This window comes from Epinephelus moara, chromosome 17, assembly GCF_006386435.1.
Source record: "Epinephelus moara isolate mb chromosome 17, YSFRI_EMoa_1.0, whole genome shotgun sequence".
NCBI classification, from domain to species: Eukaryota; Metazoa; Chordata; class Actinopteri; order Perciformes; family Serranidae; genus Epinephelus; species Epinephelus moara.
Window position 1 is genome coordinate 8,378 of NC_065522.1, and position 8,349 is coordinate 16,726.

The window sequence follows — 8,349 nt, forward strand, 5'->3', positions numbered from 1 at the left end:
ACATATATATATATATATATATATATGTGTATATATATATGTATACATATATATATGTATATATATATATATGTATATGTATATATGTGATAATGTAATTATGTGCACTCATAAACCCAATGTGTTTTTAAATATAGAACAACCAGGTGTATGTATTTACAAGTGAACAATCTTAAATTTAAGGCCTAAATATTTTTTGAGTGTACATGATAAACTGATTCACTGAACAAGACTGGCTTACAATTATTTTTTATGTGTTCTTAGATAGCTAACAAACAAACAACAACAGGGCTATTCAATTACTGTTTCAACTGGGCTGCATTTTAAAACCAGATAATGTCGATGGGACACATTTTTAGCAGCGAGCAACCGATCCACTTTTTTTTGCATACATATGGCATGGCTCCTCAACATAATGCAGAAACAGAATAAAAAAGACCTATCAATGCACAGCATAATAATTGACATTAACAGTATCTAATATAGATAAAGTGTTAGCCTACATACAGACAGCTTTCATTTAGTTTGTCTTTGTCTTGAACACTTTGCTGTTAGCACCACGAGCGCGAATGAGAGACTGTGGACATGTTCTACATGCTGATCACATGTATTGATAAAGTATTGGCTTAGCTGGCAGAGGTTTTATGGCACTCATTCACAGTAACAAGCGTAGTTTTCGTTAACTAGAGTAATCTTGAAGTTATATTCCCTGCATCTGCACCGCGGCCTCTCTGCTGCAGAATGATGATACATGAAACCGAAACTTTAAAAAGTAACGCCGATAATGGCAGAGCCATTATTACGGTGCTGATTAAATTTACCAGTCTTAGTACCAATCCCTGCCCGGGCGTTTGATGAAGTGTTCTGGTTGGCCGGTGATAGATTGGTGTCAAACTGTCGTTATAGCCCATCCGAGCGGTTCATGCCAGGCTCGAATCAAACCCACCACTGGTGATGTAAGGCTACGCATTGTCTCATTGGATGTTGCTCAATAAGAATCCAGAATGTCATCGCATTTTTTTTCTTTTCTCAAAAGACGCAGGTGTCAAAGCCGTGTTGACAGGAAAGAGGCAGAGGAGAAAACTGCAAATGGCTCTCATAGCCCTCATGAAATTGCCCTGGTTATACTCCTCTAAGGACTTTGTTACCGACGAGCGGGATGGAGCTGCAGCGTCCGCCTACATGCAGCACAGGAGACGAAGGAGAAGAGGGAGAAGAGCCAGCTTCGTGGTACGACAGAGGCGGTGGTGTCACCGCACACCGCTACCCAGTATGATACTCTCACTCTTTGGCAAACAAAGTGGACAAGCTGGCCATGTTAATTGCTTCAAAGAGAGACTACACTGACTGCTCTGTCATATGTGTTACGGAGACCTGGCTGATAAACGACTGCGGTTGCCCCCCCTCGTGGCCCAATTGTTGAAAAACGTGCGTTAAAGTGCCCTCTTGGGAGCCAAAACGTGCATATACATAATCTCATTATTACTAATTATACTCATTATAATTACTTGAGCTTGTTTTATTTATTCATTTCACATTTAGTCCTTAAATTCATTATGAATGGACTTAAAATCATTGTTTTATTTTATGGCCTTGCTGCCCTGGCTTTTTGGCCTTTGTGCCCTCAAAAAATTGACAACATGAAAGGCCAAGTGGCCTTACCCCTAAAATGACAAAATTCCAGGCCTGAGTATAACAGTCCTGGTTTGAAGTCCAGCATACTCTCACGGATCTGTAATAAGTCCAACCGATCACATTTGATCGCACAGTGCACACTTTCCACTCTCAAACACACAGCAAAAAAAGCAGACACACAGCGTGAGCCACACCAAGTCGCCATAGGACGGTGCCATATTTGGAGAGGCGATAACAAACAGATTGTGAGAGCGTGAGTTGTTACAAGTCTGAAGTTATCTTTGTCTTTTTGTAAAGTTCTACATGTAAAATAACATACGATGCCCTCGTGATCACTGAAATATGTTGGCAGCACTACTGATTCTACATCATAAAGTGCTGTTTTCACATAAACATGATCAATTAATGTGTCTTTTTCTGTAGGGGGTAGTTTCACAACCTGAACATACCCTTTATCTGTTATATACCTGCATATTGATGATGATTTACAAATGTCATCAATGAAATCTCCCATGATGGCAGTTGTGTTACTTAGTGGATCTAGCCAACCAAGTAACTTCCCCAAATGTTCTTTGAACAAAGACATGGGATATGATGGAGGTCTGTAAATCACTGCTATGATTATGTTGTAAGTCACACACTCATAGACTAAACATTCTAGATTGACAGCTGGTACTTAAGAGCATCAGACTGTCTGCACTATAAATGCCAACACCACCATGTTTTTGGTCTTGCAAGGCAACCAATATGGGGTTGTTGCCACTGTATGATAAACTGCATGGACTCCGCAACTCTGACAGAGGTCGACGCTGCTCCGGAGCATCCCAACGAGGTTACACGTCCTCCTACACAACCGCCACAGTCTTCTGTGGTCGAGAGGAAGAGGCGTTGTACAGCCGGCGGTAGCACCGGCAGCAGCAACAGCGACAGTCGACCGAGTGTTTCTCTCAACACTTGTAAAACTGGTGAGTCAAAACCTTTTATTTTCTTTTTTCAGAAATAAAACGCAGGATCTGTGTTGGCTTCAGGCTGCAATGCTACAAACAGGAAGTTAGACCATTATCGATATAGGTCCGATATGAAACGCGTCGGCTCATAAATGTTCCCCCTAACCAACAAACGTATATTTCATATTTATTACTTGTTTTTATTTAATTTAGAATACAATTTGAATAAAATAATGAATAATAAATAATCCTCTCTCTCTCTCTTCAGCAAAAAGACCCAGAAAATGTCTGCATAGTTACAAATGTGCAACCTGTCAGAGGGAGAAAGAAGAATTACATCTTCTCGTTGCTAATGTGCAAAGGGACTTGAGCGAGATCCTCTTTGTGCTAGACCTTGGTGTTTGAGTGTAAGTTTGGGTTGTTGTTGTTGTTGTTGTTGTTGTTTTGATTTGTTTTTTTTTATTTTGTTTTTTGTTTTCTGTAACCATGGATGAAAGCAACCGCCGTCCCTCAAAACTTGATGTGATGATACAAGAATTAAACCAGAATGTATTAAATGAAGCTCAGGAACCCACTCAGTCTTTATGTGAGGAACAAGAAGATAAAGAAATCCCTGACCCACTCACAGACATCAATATGGCTATCGCAGATCTTAATCATTCTCAAAGCATTTTAAACACCATTAATCAATGTCAAGACTTGTTAAATCAAATACTCGCCATACCCTTGCCCTCAAACAGCGTACCTGCGCAATTAGATTCTTTAATCGGAGAACAAAGCCCCGTCAGTTCTTTTATCCCTGACCCGTTCTCAGATATTGATTTTGCTATCACCGAACTTATTCATACGTAAGCTGTTTTAACCCCATAAGCCAATGTCGAGATTTGTTAAATCAAACACCCACCAAACCCTCGACCTCAAACGACCGAGACCCAACTTAATAATCAAAGTGACCAAAACGGGTGTCTTTAATGCCATAGACCACGCTGTAAATCATTTAGAATAATGTCCAACGTCCGACGTCCAACTTTCAGAATCAACAGCGAGGGGGTAACATAGCAGACGCTCATTCGGAAAATTTAGAACATTAAAATACAATACGGCGAGAAAACTCGCCTCAACGAGGGTGGTGACGCAACGCAGATTTAACAACATCAAATCTAGCCATCCGCTCAACATCAACATTACCGAGCTACATCAAGGTACTGCTGATTTTTGTGAATTTTACATCAGGGTGTTTACAGAGATGGCGCAAGCAGTGAAAAATGTCTTTTCACAAGTCGAACGACAAGATTTAGTGCAGCTCGAGTTGAGAGGCGATACTCTGCCTCACGGCGCGTCCTCCATCCTGAGCGGAGAGGAGTTTGATTTAACTCATTTACAGTCTTTCCTAGACCGAATTCTGCAATCTAACATGGCCGTTAAAACCGACGGTAATTTGGTATTCACCGTCCAACTAGTCAAAAACCCCCGAGGCGGCGGTTGAAAAAGACTCTTGTCTGATTCCTTAGACAGCGAGATTATTAAAAAAAAGCGACGCTTTCTGCGGGTCGTGATCAACGGCCCCGACAACCAACTTTGTTTTGCGATTAATTTGGCTCACCTGCTTTACCCTGATATCGTCGATAGCGAAGTGTTTGCGCTCGGCAGAGACATTCAAAGTAAGGCGGGCTTGAACGATCGGACCACGGTAACGTTCGGTGATATACCGAAATTTGAAAAAGTCTCAAACTGCAAAATTGTAGTGTTCTACAGAACCGACGACGGTCGAATGCTCTCTAAATTTGCGAACGATTCACCGAGAAGACAAAAGACGGTGTCTGTTTGAAAAACACTACTACGGCATAACGAGGCTGAAATCCTTCCTAGGCTCGCCGTATGTGTGCGAGTATTGCTACACGGGGTATACCTCTGTCATGTCTCACCATTGCGAGGGTCATTGCTCCGTTTGCTCGGACCCCTCCTGTACCGAGCGAGAGCTCTGACCCGTAGTTTGCGTTGACTGTAACAGAACGTGCCATTCCGCGTCGTGTTTAGCCAAACACAAAGAGCCCGTAAAGAGGCCTGTAGCTGAAAATTACGTCAGTAATTGCGAGCTGATTAAAAGATGCAAAAAATGCGACATGCTATACTACATTGCTATGAACGGTAACAGTAAACAACACGCGTGTCCAAAAGTTAAATGTAAAGTCTGTGGAGTAACCGTAGAAAAAGATGAGAGCGAGGAGCACCTGTGTTACATACAGCGTTTACCGGCCGAGACAAAACATACCGAGAAATTGATTTTCTTCAATTTTGAGACGTACGTAGACTCATCAGGAGCGCACGTCCCTTTTCTGGTGTGTACAAAAACGCTCGACAGCAAAAGGTGGAATGCTCAGGGTGTAGATTGTGCCAAACAGTTCATTACGCATTTCAGATGACCCGCGTACAGAAAATCTGTCTTTATCGCTCACAACGCTAGAGGATTTGACAGCTACATCGTGCTGAACACCATGCTATCTCTGAACATGAAGCCGGATGCGCTCATAATGCAGGGAAGCAAAGTCGTATGTTTCACCAACGCCAATTATGAACACAAATACATCGATAGTCACAGTTTCTTGACGAGCCGTCTGTCGGCTCTGCCTAAAGCCCTAGGTTTTCCCGATAAAAACAAGGGTTTTTTCCCCCCATCGATTTAGCTCTGAGAATCATTTAAAGTACATAGGCCCTTACCCCGAGCCAGAGGCCTACTGCGTCAACAACAAACAACAAACAAATGAGTAAAGAGGGCAAGAAAGAATTTGAAGCGTGGTACGAGACGGTGCATCACAGCACGTTGAATTTTGAAAAAGGAGCCGTCCGCTACTGTCAAAACGACGTGGATATTCTCGCCCAAGCCTGCGGCATTTTCAGAAAAGGTTACATCGATGAAACGGGCGTGGACCCTTTCAGTTGCGCCACCATCGCTTCGGCCTGCATGAAAGTGTTTTGCACAAATTTCCTACGTCCCGACACTCTGGCCATTCCATCTCCCGATGACTATCGAAGACATTGCAAAGCCTACTCAAACGCCAGCATTCAATGGTTAGAGTGGGTGCCGCATACCGTAGGGCGTCTTTATTCAGCACGCATTGAACGCGGGTGAAAAACAGATTGGTCGCTACTTTGTAGACGGTTACACCGAGGTCCGAGGTGTGAAAACGGCGTGGGAGTTTCTGGGTTGTTTTTATCATGGTTGTCCGTCCTGCTTTCAGCCCCACGAAACCTGCCCTCTGACGGGTAGACCATTTGACGAGTTGTATGCCTCTACCGTGGCACGAATACAGACATTAAGAGTCTGTCCACGGTCTCAAAGTGAACGTGATGAGAGAACACGATTGGGAGAGTTGAAAAAAATCCCATCCGCCTCTGAGAGATTTTCTCGAGCGTGCCAAAACCCCTCAACCTTTGTCACTACGCTTTGTACAGCGGTAGGACGAGCGGCATGAGGCTGAGGTACACGGCGGCGCCGAACAAAACTGTACGTTACATGGACGTGATATCCTTGTATCCTTACGTTAACTGCGCCTTTCCTTATCCTCTAGGACAGTGTTTTTCAACCTTTTTTGAGCCAAGGCACATTTTTTTCCATTGAAACGAGGCACACCACCAGCAGAAAATGCTAAAAAATGAAACTCTGTAGAGTAACATTATCCTAGCTAATGTAGGTACATTAATTTTGGCTAGCTAGCTAGCTAGCTAACATTAGGCATTTAGTCCAGTTTGATGTAAGTGCCAGCTGCATTAGCTAGCTAGCTAACGTTCGCTAGTTCGCTAGGGCGATCAGAAAGCTGTCCGAAAAATGTGTAACATAACGTTAGCTAGCTAACGTTATGTTACACATGTATTTTTCGTTGTGAACTGGGGACACGACCGAAAGTACTAGCTAGCGTTAAGTAACATTAGCTACGTTATATTCTAGCTAACATTAACGTTACCCACCTGTAATTTTTAGTACTTTTGCCATGTAAATGGGAAAGCCGCCTTTTGGTGCCCTTTCCGTGCCCCATTCCACAGCGAACTCATCCCCGCGGGTGATTTCTCCGTCTAGGAATTTGTTTTCATCAAAATTACGAATCTTCTTTGTGTTAACAACACTTCGTTTGCCATTATCACTACCGCCACACCACTGAACCAGGGCATACATAGCTACCGGTAAAAATGACAAAAATGTCAAAAGAATAAGAGAGGTAAAATGAGCTTTAGTCGATGCTGCTAACTAAGCGCAAATCTCACGTTCAAGATGACAAACCGTTAAAGTTTGAAATTGTAGCTGATTGCTAAGCGCGAGGGCGGGGGACCCCGCCCTTGCGCATAGCAATGGAGTGTGCCAGGGCTGACGTTCAGCGAGATAATCTTCACACATGAACACCTTTTATACCATATTTGAAGCTTAAATAAGATCGCCAGAAGTAAAAAGCTAACGTTAGCCTTTAAAGAGGACATGAAACAACAGAACAGACACCAGCATAGGAGATGTGTGCATTATTAAGACATACTGACGAAATAAAAAGTCGGAAAAGTCAGCCTATTTGAGAGAAAATCCACTTTTTAAATGCATTTACGATACGTTTTGGGCCGTGCTCAGCGCCATCTTTATTTTACGTCACTGCCTACGTCATCGGAGTGGTTGGTTGGTTTCACGACACTTTTCTGTAGATGGAGGAAGACGAAGAAGCAGTAGTTTAGAAAATTTACCGAATGAAAAGGTGTCAGAGGACGAAGCCGAAAGATATATTGATCTATCATCAAATCCAGTGGCCTATGCTTTTGAGCCAGTGACGAGGAGGAGGGTGGAAAGTCACAATTTTGTGGAGGAGGAGGCAGCTGCTCCAGACGAGGATGGCAGCCAGGAGAGGGACGGCAACACTGCATGGTGCATGTGCCAAAGTTACTGTCCGAAACTAAAAATGAACCACAACCCATATAAACATCCGGGCCTGAGAGTCATGTTATCCCACACCATACAGTCAGCAGTCATCACAGCTGATGCAAACCACTAAAGAAATACTACTTACCGTCACTCCACGTTTTCCAAAGCAGTCAGTCAGGAATCCAAACGTAATAAAATCCCCATACATTGACCACAGTCCCGTTATCTTCCTCACCGTCATCCTGTTTATTCTTCTTGCCATCTCTTGCCATGCATGCACTAAAGTTTTTTCTAGCTAGCTTTTCCTTCACATGGCTCGGCTGCCGAAAAGCTGTCACACGCGTCTAGTGGCAAATTAAAAAACAAATATACATGTACATATATATGTTGGAGCCATCACGACACAACGTAAGGCACAATAATTTACTTTTCAACCTAAAGTGTTGACCGTCCGTCCATCAACCCGCTTGACGCTTGATGTTGTGTTTACCACCGGGCCAGAATTGGCTCACAACAAAATTAGCATTTTTGATTGGCCGATGTTAGCGCTATCCGCTCGCTACTGCTAATGTTTAGTCATAACCAACATTACCATAACACTAAAAAGTCAACAAGAATAGTCGCGGTGGCAGGCCTAATAATACATTGATGCATTTGGCAGTTATTCAGCATTTCATTCTAGTCTAGCTTCTACCTTTTACTGAACATACATTGTAGATATTTATGCAAATAGCACTGGAACTTTGTATTGGTCCTGAACTGCAGTAACACACAACAGACACTTCATGACAGATACTATCAGTCTCTAAAAACTAGTACTAGTAACTATTACCTACTACAGCACCTAGTAAAAACACATTGTACATTAGT